Source organism: Danio rerio, chromosome 24, assembly GCF_049306965.1.
Source record: "Danio rerio strain Tuebingen ecotype United States chromosome 24, GRCz12tu, whole genome shotgun sequence".
NCBI classification, from domain to species: Eukaryota; Metazoa; Chordata; class Actinopteri; order Cypriniformes; family Danionidae; genus Danio; species Danio rerio.
The window spans coordinates 36,077,373-36,094,808 of record NC_133199.1 but is presented as its reverse complement, the minus strand read 5'-3'; the positions used below and the strand labels follow the sequence as shown (position 1 = coordinate 36,094,808).

The 17,436-nt window shown below is 35.5% G+C and overlaps 1 long non-coding RNA gene across 1 annotated transcript; it reads right to left on the bottom strand.

Moving 5' to 3' along the window:
• Nucleotides 1-6,216: 6,216 nt before the first annotated feature.
• On the bottom strand, nucleotides 6,217-17,115 carry LOC141380747 (uncharacterized). The gene is made up of 3 exons (XR_012399499.1): nucleotides 15,378-17,115; nucleotides 8,597-8,746; nucleotides 6,217-6,588 (listed from the first exon to the last, which is right to left on the bottom strand). It is a non-coding gene; the product is annotated as an uncharacterized lncRNA (long non-coding RNA).
• Nucleotides 17,116-17,436: the final 321 nt, after the last annotated feature.

Below are 17,436 nucleotides of genomic sequence, written 5' to 3'. Positions count from 1 at the left end.
AAAAAAAAAAAATATATATATATATATATATATATATATATATATATATTTTTTTTTTTTTTTTTTTTTTTTTCTACATCTATAAGATGTCTTTATGCATTTTATTCCAGAATGAATCTGTTTTTGAAATAATAATTTTAGCCAACGATTCATTAAGATAGACGCTTGCATCATTCAATGAATCACTCATTCAAGCTTGGATTTGTCGCCACCTACTGGTGGTTTTAGTAGCATATTTAAAGGTGCAGTAGGTGATCTGCCAAAATGCTATGCGTTAGCATAATATTTTTGAAACACAGTCCCTCTCCTGCCACCCAAAGCCACGCCTCCTGAAATCACAAACTCACACCATAAGGATGACAGTAGACAACGCACTGAATCAGGGGTTCTCAACCTTTCTCACATCGGGCCCCATTACTTTGTTTGATCAAATGTTGAAGGCCCCCCTGACAGTTGAAGTCAGAAATATTATATTAACCCCCTATATATATATATATTTCCCAAATTATGTTTAACAGAGCAAGGAAATTTTCACAGTATGTCTGATAATATTTTTTCTTCTGGAGAAAGTCTTGTTTGTTTTATTTCGGCTAGAATAAAAGCAGTTTTGAATTTTTTCAACACAATTTAAGGTCAAAATTATTAGCCCCTTTAAGTTATATTTTATTTCGATAGTTTACAGAACAAACCATCATTATACAATGACTTGCCTAATTACCCTAACCTGACTAGTTAACCTAATTAATCTTGTTAAGCCTTTAAATGTCAATTTAAGCTGAACAGAAATGTCTTGAAAAATATGTAGTTCAATATTATTTGAAATGAATTGTTAAAACTAGTTTAGAAATTTGTTGAGAAAATCTTCTCTCCGTTAAACAGAAATTGTTGGAAAATAAACAGGGGAGCTAATAATTTTGGAGAGCTAATAATTCTGATTTCAAGACCCACAGGTCAACAGGGAGATTGTAAAAGGCTAGCTTCTGCTTTAAACTGGACTGACTGAATATCTACTATTAAAAATCTACTACTCAAAAATATACAGACAAATGTAAAATACAGTAAAACACCCTAAATCTGTTAAAACGCATCCATCTGGTAGCGGTTGAGTTTGCAGGATATTATTGGGAGATCGCTGACAGGAACAGGGAACAGCTCCGCCAGAGCGCGTCTGAAGCTCATGTGCAAGTTTATTTTACATTCATGGCAGAAACACCACTGAGCCTGGCTAGATCCTCCTGTATGAGCGCGCATCCATTATAAAACAATCACAGGACCTTAATTTAGACAACTATGTGGATATATTAAATAGTTTACACAAAAATACTTAAAGAGAGACTTTCACTTTAACTTCATGCATAGTTTGTGAATGAACAGACTTACTTGTAGTAGATGCAGACGCGATAATAAGGCTGTTTTTGTGCTGAGTTTGAAGTAATCAGAGAAAAGGAGAAGACGCATTACTTAGATCATTTCATTTAGCATATTAGCAATGAAATCCAAAAATGATAGTATAATATTGAGAGTTAATCTCGTGAACCACCTGCAGTATTGCCGTGACCCACCGGTTGAGAACCAGTTAGAAAACTATATAGTACTTTATAATACTACAATTACCATCAAAAACTGTATTATATCTAGCACGTTTTCAGTTGTAGCAAGCAAAACTTGACATTATGTGCAATATTTCATGCATGCAAGGATCGCCGGTCTCACACTCTCAATCTTTCACTGGAAGATTTCAGTGGCTGAACAACACTTCTGTGCATATAACCCATTTGTAACACAACACAATCTACATCAGCTCTACGTGACTAAAATAGTTTTAATACATAACAATACCTGTCTAAAAGAAATACTTCAGCCATGGTGTCGTTTTTCCTCCAGCATGCAAAATCAACCCCAATAATCATTTAGGATTTTAAAAAGTTTTGATTCAGCTTTTGTTTTTACCACTGTCACTCTCTCGTGTGCACGTCATGAACGCGGCGGATCTGCGTGAACGGGTCCACAGATGTACAAATCTACATTTGCTGACAGACAGTTTGGGCTACTTATCAGAATAATGGGAATTGTCAATATTTAATTGATGAACATTTTTAGTCTTATGCCTCACCCAGAATATAAGAATACATATTAACACATTTAGATCATTTACTTTAATCAGTAGTATTGAAATGTGAAGAGACTTTTAACCAGCATAACAAAGATGTTTCTGAAGACAGTCACCTACTGCACCTCTCAAACCATGACCTAAACCTAAATGTACGAGCACGAAAACACACTCATCAGAATGTTGAATTATCATCATCTTAATAATTATACGTTAGATATTTTAAATCAACATCACGCACCCCCTAGCTAGGCGGCATCTTTTATTGCACACAGACGTACTAGACCAAGAAGGAATATGTATCTTGTGATATTTAGAGCACTATGCAGAGTATGGGTGTTAATATGTAAATGTGTATCTATCTTCAGAGATTTCCAGAATGTGATTAATAATAATAATAATAATAATATTGCATCTTATTTTTCAGTGTAAATATGGCAACAGAGTGTTTTCTTTAAATACGAAGGAGCGCCGGGTGACCGTTTGTATCTGTGTCACTCTCATCTCCAGGTTGAGATGACAGGGAATGTGTGTGATGAAATAATATCCGCAGATTATTTTTCTGTTCGTGTCCCGCTGCTGTAATTCTCATTCACATCTACAACCCTTCAAACACAGTTTCCATTAAATGGAAGTTTGATGAGATATGTGCAGCATGTGCCTTATTTGGACCAATGAATCTACCAATTAATCAGGGTCTGTATGCATATTAATTATGGCTTTTCTTCTGGTTCACCTGCGGTTGCTGTTTTGACCCTCAGCTTTGCGGTGCGCTTATGGAAACGCAACCCATTTTTTTTGCTTCCTTAATGCGAGGTGTTTCTGAGTGAATCAGGATATTCTGTGAGTGGAAGAATGTAGAGCGGGACTTTATCCGCTGGGAATTGATTGGCGGAGGCTGTGGCCCAGGTTTAAAACCGTATGAATCATTTACAGTTAGACAAAGAACTTGCATTAAACTAAAAACGGAAGACATTGGGGGCTTTTTGAGCATTTGTTTACACAACAACAGCATTTTAGGAGCCTGAAAACAGCTTTTAGGTGCATGTTTTTGACTAGCTGGGTTTTCATCAGCTTGTGTTTATGCACGTTTAACTATTGCATGAGAAACGAGTGGTGGAAACACCACATTTTGAATTAAAATGCCTTAATTCCCTCCCAAAAATCTCTCTTGAGGTGGTTTTGGACTTGGTAAAAGGAGTTAATGCTAGTAAGATGGAAACACATGTGCTAAATACACTCTGATGTCACAAACATTACACCCACAAGGCCAATCAGCTGTCTCTATTATGCTTGCTTTGTTTACAGTTGGTTGCTAGGTTACCAATACTACAGTCAGCCACTCTAACAACTTGATAGAAACGTACCTAATTAGAATTTGGGATTTTTGTTGTTGTTGTTTTTTTTGCTGAAAATTTTGCTTCATGTTGGAATGGAAACCCAGCTTATGTTTTCATTTCAGAGTTAACGACAGAAACCTGAATGTGTGAAAATGGTGTTGACTTGAGCGGATGTGTCATGTGGTCAGTGTATAAGCATGAGCGAGTTTTTGGGAACCAAAATAACAATGATGGACTTTGATACCTTTTATTCACCTGCTACTGGCCTGGCATCCATATTACAGTATTTTAGTCATGGATCCATATAAATGTGGGGTTTTCTTTCACCTGCACACAAAACCTATTAGGAAAAAACATTTCTTTTTTTCAGTATATGGTATAAATGGTATAAAAAGGGGTTTTCACAGCAATGCCATTGAATTATTATTATTTTTTTGTAAAAAGGATCATTAATTTCCCCTAGTAAAGATGGTAGTTTTACATTGGGTAAAGTAAAAAAACAAATAATTACACATACAAAAATATATATCTACACATCAATCAATCAATCAATCAATCAATAAATCAACCAATCAGTAGAATGAGAGGTATTTGTTGCTTGTGCAAATGTTTGGTTTTGTTCCAGAAACTGGCCACTTTATTAGGTACACCTTACTAGTGCTGGGTTGGACCTTTAGAACATGGCTTAGATTCAACAAGCTACTGGAAATATTGCTCAGAGATTTTGCTCCATATTGACATGATAGCATCACACAGTTGCTGCAGGTTTGTCTGCTGCACATCTATGATGCGAATCCCTCATTCCACCACATCCCAAAGGTGCTCTATTGGATTGAGATCTGGTGACTGTGGATGCCATTTGAGTACAGCGAACTCATCGTCATGTTCAAGAAATCAGTCTGAGATGGTTTACGCTTTATGACATGGTACGTTATCCTACTGCAAGTAGCCATCAGAGGATGGGTACACTGTGGTTATAAAGTTATGGATAAGGTGAGCAAACAATACTCAGGAAGGATGTGGCGTTGACACAATGCTCAATTGGTACTAATGGGCCCAAAGTGTGCCAAGAAAATATCCCCCACACCATTACACCATCACCACCAGCCTGAACCGTTGATATAAGGCAGGATCCATGCTTTCATCATGTTGACGCCAAACTCTGACCCTACCATTTGAATGTCATTTACGTAACATTGCCAGGTAACATTTTTCCAATCTTTTATTGTCCAATTTTGGTAAGCATGTGTGAATTGTAGCCTCAGTTTCCTGTTCTTAGCTGACAGGAGTGGCACCTGGTTTGGTCTTCTGCTGCTGTAGCCCATCCGCCTTGAGGTTGAATCTGCTGTGCATTCAGAGATGCTCTTCTGCTGACCCCCATTGTAACGAGTGCTTATTTGAGTTACTGTTGCCTTTCTATCAGCTGGAACCAGTCTGGCCATTTTCCTCTGACCTCTGGCATCAACAAGGCATTTGCGCACAGAACTGCTGCTCACTAGTGGTTATGCCTGTAAATCCCAGCAGATCAGCAGTTTCTCAAATACTCAGACCAGCATCAACAACCATGCCACGTCCAAAGTCACTTTAATCACCTTTCATCCTCATTCTGATGCCCAGTTTGAACTTCAGCTGATCGTCCTGACCATGTCTTCATGCATAAATGCGTTGAGTTGCTGCCATGTGATTGGCTGATTAAAAATTTGCGTTAACGAGCAGCTGGACAGATGTACCTAATAAAATGGCCAGTAAGTGTACAAAAAGATCCTAAAGAAAAAAAAATGTTTCACTGCAATGTCATAAAGAACCTTGTTTGGTTCCTCAAAGAGCTTTTGATGAATAGCTCTTAAAAGACCTAAGAAGATTTGAAGCATCTAAACTATTTCCCATAATAATTGACCCAAAATGTTTCATGAATTTCAAAAATTGTTCATAAAACCATTAATGTCTATGAACCATTACTTTTAAGAGTACATTAATAAAAATATTGTTTACTGAAAATTTATTCGGGGAACCAAAACAACAATGTTTTAATACCATTGCTTCAGAAGCCCCTTTTAAAGGGATATAGTTCACCCCAAAATGAAAATTTTAAACTTGTTCTAAAAGAAGATATTTTGAAGAATGTTGGAAACCTGTAACCATTGACTTCTATAGTATATATTTTTACTAATTCATTCATCCATTCATTCATTTTCCTTCACCTTAGTCCCTTTATTCATCAGGAGTCACCACAGTGGAATGAACTATCAACTAATCCACACAGTTTTACACAGCGGAAGTTCTAGTCCCTTCTAGTTGCAACCCAGTACTGGGAAACACCCATACACACTCATACATTACGGCCAGTTTAGTTTATTCAATTCACTTATAGCGCATGTCTTTAGATTATGGGGGAAACCAGAGCACCCAGAGGAAACCCACACCAACATAGGGAGAACACGCAAACTCCACACAGAAATTCTAACTGACCCATCGTGACTTAAATCAGAGACCTTTTTGCTGTGAGGCGACAGTGCTAACCACTGAGCCACCGTGTCGCCTCTTATTTTTTCTACTTTTGATGTCTATTGTTATTTTTTTTGTCTCTAACAATAGGTTTATATGTTTATCCAGGGTCAAAAAAGTCATCAGCTCATTTTTTTTTTAATATTGGTGTGTTCAAGAACCCGGTCTCTCTCTCTGAGACTATGTCTGTTTTAATTGGTCTACTCTGCTCTGATAGGCCAACTGCATACAGTGCATCAAAAACCAAACGTGAGCCGTCATCATTTCTGAATTTCAGCATTTTTCTTTTTAAATGTCAACAAACCAAAGCAAACCTTTTCCAGGCCTGTGTTACAACTAAAGTGTTTAAGAGTCAAAGCAGACACTGTTTTGCCGGCAGCCAATGAAGACAAAGTATCAGTCTGCAGGAGAGACCCAATCACATTTCATGCAGCATGGGATGAAATTTCCAAAAGAAAGAAAGGTCTGTCTGAATATAACTCTTTGGATTTGGATAGAAGCGGGTGGGCTGACAATATCTCGTCTCTCCTGACATCCTTTGACAACAGTGTGCCTGTACTTGATCTGAAAGTGGACAAAATGTTCTAGTGTGTTCACGTTCTCTCAGTCCCTGCCTTGAGAAAGCTGAAAAAACTAAAATAAAAAAATAAAAATAATGATAATATACATACGCACGCACGCACGCACGCACGCACGCACGCACACACACACACACACACACACACACACACACACGAGTGCAAATTCAGAGAAAGCTTTCAGCCTTTGCTTTCAGATTTTGGAGAAATGTTCAGTATTGAAACCATGGTTAGGCGATGACATTCTGTTCATAAATCAATGTTTTCAAAAGTTTGGTAAAGAGATTTTGTTTTGCAGCATAGCTAGTAAGCCAGCAGATTCTATTGATTCTTATTTTGGCATGAATATCTTCAGTGGCAGATTTATTTTTTATTGAAACATTTCTGTGCTGAACTTAGTACTTATTTATTGTCAAGACAATCAAGGTCATTTTTGAAGGTCTTGGTAGTTTGTTATTTGCTCAATAGTGTGGAGATGAAAACTTCCTGCTTTATATGCAATCAATTGATTAAATTGGTTTGTTCGTTTTATTATTAGGTGTAAAACTGCACCAAAATAAATATGAAAAGCCCAGATATATTTTTTTATTGGATTTTTTTACACTTGATATAATTAAGCAATCACAAGATACAAGATTTGACAACTATAAAATATTTTATACTAATGTTCAAAAAAGCAATAAGTTAATGTGGACTAACTGACATTTTAGACCATTTTAAACTTTTCAACTAAAAAGATTTTTTTTTTATCTACTGGTGGTTTTGATTTGATGTCAGAACTGTGAAAGCCAGAATTCCAAGAAAGAAAGTCAGAATGGTGAATTGTCAATTGTCAAAAGTCAAAATTCTAAAAAAATATAAACAGGCAAATTTTTGAGAAAAATGGTTAGACATGCAAAATGTAAATTAAGAATTCCAAGAAAAATGTCAAAATTATCAAATGTAAAGCCGGGATTCCAAGAAAAAGTCAGAATGGCAAAATGTAAAGTCCAAATTTCAAGAAAAAAAGTCATAATTCCAAGATAAAAGACAGAACTGCAAGAAAAAAAAGTCAGAATTGTGAAATTTAAAGCCAGAATTCCAAGAATAAAAGTTAAAATTATAAAAAAGTAAAGTCAGAATTCCATGATAAAAAGTCAGAATTCCAAGATAAGACAGAATTCCAAGATAAGACAGAATTCCAAGATAAGAAAAGCCAGAATTGCAAAAAAAAAAAAAAAAAAACAGAATTGCAAAATGTAGTCATAATCCCAAAAAAGCCAGAATTACAAGATAAAAGCCAAAAAAGTTACAATTGTAAAATGTAAAGTTAGAATTCCAAGAAAAAAAAATCTGAATTCCAAGGGGAATTCCAGAAAGGCCAGAATTACAAGATAAAAATACTAAAATCCAAGGGAAAAAGCCAAGAATTGACAAATTTAGTCATAATTACAATAAAAAGTCATAATTCCAATTAAAAGAAGCCAAGAATTGTGAAATGTAGTCAGAATTCCAAGAGAAAAAGCCAGAATTCCAAAAGAGTTCCAAGATAAAACAGAATTATGAGAAAAAAGCCAGAATTCCAAGAAAAAAGTTAGAATGGCAAATGTAAAGTCAGAATTCTAAGAAATATAGTCAGAATTCCAAGAAAGAGTGTGAATTCCAAAAATAGTGAAATTTCAAGTCAGAATTCCATTTGGGGGGGAAAGCCAGAATTGGGATATGTAAAGTCAAAATCCAAAAAAAAAAAAAAGTTTGCATTTTAAATATATATATATATATATATATATATATATATATATATATATATATATATATATATATATATATATATATATATATATATATATATATATATATATATATATATATATATATGCTTTCTGAAACATTTCAGACTTTTTTTTTTTAATATTCACAAACAGCTGTGCATATATGCACTGTAAGCTAATTTTAGAAAAATCCTAACAGGGGCACTTTAAGTGTGTAAAGTTTCACAGCAGGACTGAGTGTATCTTATGAATGTCTGAAGCATCAAGTCCAGAGCTTATAAATGCTTCCTGTATGCTAGTAAATGTTTTTACCTTCTATCAAACTCAAATGGAAGATGTTTGTTTCTGCGCGTTCAGGTTGTTTATAGGGTCAGTCCTGGTTCTCAGATAAAGAAGTAGACGGTGGACTCTGGTGAAGGTCAGACAGAAGACTCCATCACACACTCCAGATGGAGGTCTGGCCTGTGAATGAATGAATGAAAATGAATCACTCCAGATGAATAGACTCTTTTAGTAATGGCAAACAGATACTGGATGCTTCACAGTAATAGAGATGGATGGAGAGTTATGGTTGCACTTTCAAAGTTGATATAAAACAATTGCATGCATTAAGCTTTTATTTCACAGGAAATGTGGTGTGTGTTTGATCGGCCAATCAGAAAGAGGGTCAAACAGGAGTCAACCCTCTGTGTAAAACAGTCACGAACTGTAAAAAGCACTGATATAAAGACAGCCTTCATAAAGAGCTCACACTCGTTCTGCCTCTGCTTATTTTAATATTTTATTCCCCCTTTTTATACAATAAAGAAGAAATTAACCCTGACTTTCTGTACTTGATTTATTTCATTGATTGAAAGCATAAGGCAATCAAGTTTTGTCCTGTATCAATTCAAATAAATACACTGCCAGATTTACTGCTAGATTAATCCTAAATTTGTAACGGTCACAGAGAGATCGCCTCTCACGTCATTTAGATTACATGTATGAAAGCATTTAGGCTTTCCTGTAAAATATAATGATGACAGAAGAGGTTATGGTGGGTTTTTCAGGATGTAGTGGGTTTCATTAAAGGTGTTTTCTGTCAGTTCTGCATTAATGCATTCAGTGTAAGCTGCACTATTATTCATTAAAAGATCAGGATCTCAACACCCACGCAACATAAATTATAAATGATGGTGATTTGCATATGTTTATTAATGCTTGGAATCGCTGCATTTAAATCTGAAAATGCAAAAATCAAGAAAAAGATTCTTAACAGTCTTTAGAGTTAGTTATGAACTTCCAAACAGTCAAATAACACAGAAGTATTGGGATAAGTTTATAGTTTAGATATAATCACTGATGTTTGTGGTAAAGATTAAAACCTCCATCATATGAATTTAACAACGCACAAAAATGAAAGTTTTTCCCAGAGATGGGTTGCGGCTGAAAGGGCATCCGCTGTGTAAAAACTTGCTGGATAAGTTGGCGGTTCGTTCCGCTGTGGCGACCCCGGATTAATAAAGGGACTAAGCCGACAAGAAAATGAATGAATGAAAATGAAAGTTGTAGGCAGCAGTGTTATTATTTAACCAATAGGTGGCGAAAACCAGCCATCAAAATTATGCCACTGAATAAATCTTAAAAATGACACATCTAGCAATGAAACATGAAGTGTGATGAGTGAATAACTGATTCAGTTATTAAGAATGAAATTAAAAATAAATATGGGTTGTACAAATGATAATGTTAGATTTCTACATTTAGTGTGATCAGCAACAATAGTAAGAATGAATTTATATATATATAAAGCACCCAAATTCCCCCACAAATGTTATTCAATTCTGTAATGAAAGAAAAAATGTTACATTGTAAAAATTTACTAATTTTCATAATGTGGAAAGTAATAATTATTATAATTCTTAATAACTGTGCAAAAACAATAAAGCCTGTTTTAGGCACCATAATTTTTGACTTGCTTTCTTGATATTTGCATTAAAGATTACCACAACTTTTTTCCAGAAAACATTACATTTATTTGGATTATATTTTTTTTCTATACTCAATTTTTGCTATAATTATGTAAATGCATACATGATTTTTACCAAAAAATAAATAAATAAATAAAATATAAATCATTTTATTTTTGTTTTTACTAACAAATAAAGCATACTGAAAATGTACTTAACTGGCCAAACATCACATATGAAAAAAAATAATACTAGTCATTTTAGTAACTGTCAATGAGCTTACTGTATTCTGCTGAAGTGCGCTTGTTTCTGCGATTGTTTTAAAACTTCCAATGCAGTCGCCTATGGGAGAAACGTCTAGGAATAATAAATGCCAGAAAACTGTCAAACTACTTACTCAACAAACAACTCTTTGCATGACTAAACAGACAAAGTAGAATAATATAATAGAATATCAGTTTGCAACATAAAGCAGCAGAACGAGCTGTTTTAAAAGTCTAAAAATCAATGGAAGTGAACGAGATCAGAAGTCTCGAGCCAAAAAGATAAAAATGGCTGCACCCGCTCATACACCAAGAATAAGGTGAATAGTGTTTTTGAAACAAACCAAAGTAGGTCACTTTATTTTGATGGTCCGTTTGTTGAATTTAAGTTACATTGCAACTATTCTCAATAGATTATAAGTAAACTGTTAGTGTAAGTTGAAATGTACTTGCAAAGTTTTTAATTGTTAGTTAAAGGTCTGTATCAACAGATATTAATCAGACAGTCTACTAATACTCAAATGGACCATCAAAATAAAACCCTAAAGTACATTCATTAATTTGCTGTGATAATTGGAAATACAACAACTCCATATTCTACAACTAGAGTATATTATATACAGTACACCACAGAGGTGCACATTCTTGTCTGTTTAAGAACAATTTTTAGCCTTTTTTTTATCCACTTCAAATGTTGACGATGAACTACAAAGAATTCTCTCTACTTTACTATGAACATTTATTTTAATCTTAAATATTATTTAGTCAGCTCAACCAGTGGATTACACCATATTTCTCTAATCCTCCTCCAATATTTACAGATGTGAAAAGTGATCTTCATCTCAAGAGGACATGAGGTATGATGTTTTGCCCAAAAACAGACTGAGGACCAGGAGCAACGTCGTTATATCGCTTCCTCTCCATCTGACTAAATAAAATCTTTTCTTCTGCCCTGAATGAGCATCATTCATCAGCAGAAACCCCGTTCACAGAACCACCTGTTCAGAGGAGGGGACCTGACAGAAACATCACTCACCATCAGTCACCTTTCACCCAGAGTACTGTCCTGAGGACCAGACGACCACAACAGACCGTCATCTGATCAGACATGCAGAACATGTCAAGAATATTGAAGCTGAATCTGACTGACTGACTGTCTCTCCGTCTGAAAAGATTAAGCATCCGCTGGTTTAATAAGTACTCAGTTGTTGGGCTGATTAAGCGGGTACTCCGAGAAGCACTGTAATTGGCTGAAGGTAAGTGGGGGCGTGGTCAATATTTTTTTTTAGGTTTTAACTTATACAACTTGTTTATATTAATTTATACATTTTTTTTACATATTTTTGCTGAGAGTTGGTATGACTTGTCCCAGCAGGCACATAACGTCATAAGATGTTTGTTTAGGTCGTGGCATCAAGTGACCAAAATTCAATGTGTAGTCATTGTCTAAGGACAATAATTTTGCTGTCCTATAACAACATCAAATGACGTTGATATTTGGTTGATTTTAGGTTGTGTTGGAAAGTGACCCAAATTCATAGTTGAGCCAACATCTTAAAAAAAAAAAACGTCTTACTGATGTCAAATACTGACATTTATTCATATGGCAACCAAAATCCAACATCTGATAGACGTCATAGTGGTAACGTCCACACAACGCCAAGCTGTAACATCATTAGATGTTGATATTTTGTTGATTTAAGGTTGGACATTGGTGTTGGTCTGACACTGGGTTCTGACATTAACCTGATTTTCATTCATTTATTAATTTGTTCATTTTCAACCACATTTCCGGGGTCGGGTCGCGGGGGCAGAAGTCTTAGAAGAGAACCCCAGACTTCCCTCTCCCCAGGGGATCACGAGGCGTTCCCAGGCCAGCCGAGAGACATAGTCCCTCCAGCATGTCCTGGGTCTTCCCCGATGTCTCCTCCCAATGGGACATGCCTGGAACACCTCTCTGTACTGTAGGTAGGCGTCCAGGAGGCATCCGAAACAGATGCCCGAGCCACCTTAGCTGACTTCTCTCGATGTGGAGGAGCAGCGGCTCTACTGGGTGACAGAGATTTTCATTTCCAAACAAAATGCAACATTCCCACAACATTGGGGTACAACATCAATCTGACGCCATGTTGATGTCCTGTGCCTGCTGGGGTAGAATGACTTATCACTGTACATTTGTAAAATATATACCAAAAAAAAAAATATATATATATATATATATATATATATATATATATATATATATATGTGTGTGTGTATGTATGTATATATTTTTTGATTACTCAAATATATACAAATTGTATTGTTAAGTAGAAATTTATTTGAATTCATTTTTTTCTGTATGGGTTTAGAATCAAAATCTGACTAAAATGTATAATTAAGAAACCAAAAAAAAAGATGGATTATAACAATTTTAATTGTTGAGTTTTTAAATTTTATATTATTTTTTTAAAAGTAAGCCTCACGATGAGGCAGTGGGTAGTATTATCGCCTCACAGCAAAAAGGTCGCTGGATCGAGCCCCGGCTGGGTCAGTTGGTATTTTCTGTGTGGAGTTCGTATGTTCTCCCCGTGTTCGCGTGGGTTTTTCTCTGAGTGCTCTGGTTTCCCTCACAGTCCAAACACAAGCACCATTGGTGAATTGAATAAGCGGCTGTATGTGTGTGAAAGAGTATGTATGGGTGTTGGGTTGCGGATGGAAGGGCATCCGCTGTGTAAAACATAAGCTGGATAAGTTGGCGGTTCATTCCGCTGTGGCGACCTATGATTAATAAAGGGACTAAGCCGAAAAGAAAAAAACGAATGGATAAATGAATGAATGATTTTTTAAAGGATTGTGGGGGTGTGGACAATTGTTCAGAATGACTAGTTACAGTTTATTAAAAAATAAAATCTCTGTTTTCACAAGTCAATTCATATTAAAAATATATTTTTATTTTGTTTATTTTTAATTGTTAAAATTAAAAACCTAAAAAAATCGGTGAAAGTGGCAATCATTGTATAATTACAGTAAAATTAAATGTATAATTTACAATATACGTATTCATTCGTTCATTCATTTTCTTTTCAGCTTAGTCACTTTATTAATCTGGGGTCGCCACAGTGCAATGAACCACCAATTCCAGCATATCTTTTACGCAGCGAATGCCCTTCCAGCTTCAACACATTACTGGGAAACATCCATACACACTCTTTCACACACACACACACACTATGGCCAATTTAGCTTATCCAATTCACATATAGCGCATATCTTTGGACTTTGGGGAAACCAAAGCACCCAGAGGAAATCAACACAGAAATGCCAACTGACCCAGACGAGGCTCGAACCAGTGACCTTCTTAGTATGAGGCGATCGTGCTACCCACTGCGCCACCTTGACACCCCAATATACATATTTATACAATATTTTTTTAACGGCTACAGATTAAGTTTTTTATTGTAAATTAAATTTTACTTTATTTAACAGTTGTCATTATCACCAAGCCAGAATTTATTGATCAAAAATACAGCAAAAACAGTCAAATCTTTAGACATTTTTAATATTTAAAATAACTGTTCAATTTGTAAATGATTTAATATATAAATGTTAATCTATGCATCTCTTTAGTTTCTTCTAGCATTTATACACGTCACCGGATCCTCACAGGTGGGCAAGTGTAAATATGAGCCTTTGATATGAATTTATGGGCCACGTCTGTGCAAAAACCACACAGTAGCGTTTATGAGCTAATTATGCAAACGCTAAATAAAATTGGCCCTCTGTGAAAGGTCATCCTCACTCTTCTGACTCTCATCATACGGCTCAGATCTTCAACAGAAACACACAGACGTTACAAGCAGCGTTTGACTGGAGCTTTGAGACGCACTCCCGGGACTCAAGCTAAAATTGTTTGACTGGATCTTAAGGAATCTTTAAAGCTGAGTGTGTGTCCTGAGTTTCCCTCAATGCTTTGTGAGTCTGAATCTCTTTGTCCTGCTCACTCTGGTGTGTTGGCCCAGAAAACCTCATCTTACTTACTACAGCGCTCTCGTATTTCTCTCTTTCTGTATGCTGTATCAGTAATAGTGCTTCTTCTTTAGCTGCTGGTAAGTTACCTAAAATAAGATACTTATAAGAACACATATTCTAAAATAGAGTGGCACTGTGGGTAGCATGATCATCCTACAGCAAGAAGGTTGCTCGTTCAAGCCTTGACTGGGTCAGTTTGCATTTCTGTGTGGAGTTTGCATGTTCTCCTCATGTTGGCGTGGGTTTCATCCGAGTGCTCCGGTTTCCCCCACAGTCCAAAGACATGCGCCATAGGTGAATTGAATAAGGCCGTAGTGGAAGGGCATCCGCTGTGTAAAACATATGACGGATGAGTTGGCGGTTCATTCCTCTGTGGCCATCCCTGATTAATAAAGGGAAGCCAAAAAGAAAATGAATGATATTCTAAGATACAGTAACTTATTCATTAGATACTCGTAACCCAATTACCCACAGTAATGCCAACTGATGCAGCCGGGGCTCGAACCAGCGATCTTCTTGGTGTGAGGCAATTGTGCTACCCACTGCGCCACTGTGCTGCCCGGTATAGTAAATAATGTGAATTTTTTTTATTTTTTTCAAGATTTATTTAAAAATCTGGCAAAAAAAAAAAAAAAATCACTCGTCTGATCATTTTTTTTAGTATGTTAGCATGATTTTTGAAAGGTAGTGACCAGAGTATCAACGCTAAAAATTCTGCATTGAAATCCCAGAAATAAATCACATTTTAAAACCTATTGAAATAGGAAACATCTGTTATGAATATTAAACATATATCTGAATTTGACTGTTTTACTGTACTTTGGATCCAATTAAACTTCTTTAAGAAAAAAAAACAACAACAACTCTTACCATACTGGAGTTTGCATGCTCTCCTCGTGTTCACGTGGGTTTCCTCCAATGCTTTGGTTTCCCCCACAGTCCAAAGACATGCTGTATAGATGAATTGATTAAACTAATTGTCCAAAGTGTTTCCCAGTACTGGCTTGGACATCCGCTGCATAAAACAAATATGCTGGAATAGTTGGCAGTGCATTCCGCTGTGGTGATCTCTGAAATAAAAACAAAGCCGAGGGAATCTTACCATTCTAAATATATTTAAAACAGTAACACAATTTGCCACACTTTAAATATGATATCAAACCTAGTATGGAGGTAAAACTGCATTTGTTTTAATGCAGAAATATAACAAATTCGCATCTTCACATGACATCTTTCGGGATGAGAAACTATGATTGTCAAACAGGATCTAAAACACAGTTTTAAAGCACAACACTGTATATTTTGTAATGAATAAGAAGTCTCAATTGAAATATGACTTATAGTCCACACACACACACATACATACAGGGTTGCGAGAGACCCATGGGTGTCATTACTGGGGGAGAGAGCGACAGAGAAAGGGGGTCTCTAGGACAAAATTCAATACAAATTGATAAAAATGCCGAGGGAATACATTGTGTATCATTTATCTAGTAGTGCTAGTAAAAGGAATTGGACGATTGTAGGCCCGTGGACTGGAGGAGGAGAGGCAAAATCAATCTGTATTGTTCATTTCTGAGAGCCGTTATAGCTACAGGACATTCATAATACTGGCATGTTGTGCTACTTATTGAGGATCACAAACAAGATTCAACCCAGTATTTCAGCGGAGGTTCAGCCAGCTCTAAATCCATCTTCAGATTCTTCTTATGTCTCTTCTTGAGAGGATGACACTCATAATGTAGCATCACAGAATATAGAGTTGAAAAACAAAAGGTTTTAAAAGGATATTAGCTTTTGTGAATGCCATCACATCCTGTACACATATCTGTTAATTAACAGTTTCTGTATTTTGTGATTCACAAGTGTTTTCTGTTTATTTAAAGTTGTACATTTTATTATTTGAGCTTGATTTCTGCTCTGTTGACTTTTGATGTTGGAAATTCAACTCTAGAGTTTAACAAAGTGTATTTTATTGACTAGGAATATAATGTATAAGAAATAATATAGTCTGTAAAATAACAGAACATGTACTGGCAGTTTATTAAAAGGTTTTCTGTACGGTAATATACAACACCAACCCCGAAAATATAGCACTTTCAACTATTAAAAATGTTCAGAAAAGCCACTTTTTCAAACTTTTCAAGCTCAAAAGTTGTTGGAACAAAAATCAAGGTCCCATAATGCAATTCAAAAGCATAAATAAATGGGGATAAAATAAAAAAATAGGAAAACTGCAAATTTATGGATGTTTTTTTTTTTTTTTACAGTGTATGGCTTTATAGAGTAAATTTCTTAGAAATCAACCTAAAAAAGCAGCTTTCAACTTTCTGTCAGTCTTAGAACATGTTGAAACTATAGAAGTCAAGCTTTAAGTAGGAAAATTAGCAAAACTTCTTTTGTGAGATGCTAATGGTCTAATCCAAATCAATGATTTATGCTAAGCTAAGCTAAAAGTGCTCCTGCAAGACCCAGAGATCAGCTAAATGGGTTCAAAAATGATAAAACTCAACTCTTTAATTATATTAGGAATTCATAACAAACAAAACGTGGAGTGTTCCTTTAAGGAGAGATTTACATTATTACATTTATTCAGTTGTTTTATCTGAAGTATGCAACATAGGCTCATTCTGAAAACGTAGCCCTATAAACATTTCTGGAGAATTTTGTAGCTAGAAGTATGTATGGCTGCATTTCATTTTTTAAAACGAAAGCTACAGAGTGATATGACGGCGTTCCTTTCTGTCAGGGGCGTAGATTTAGCATGATGTTCCCCATCAATATCCACAAACTACTGAAATGTCCCCACCACATTTTTAAAAAAGTGTGTCACAAACTCAAGTTTTCTACTGAAAAAGTCCATCATAATAATGGTAACATTAATGCTATTTTTTTTTTTTTTGTCGCTTTGACGCACAATCTAAAGTTA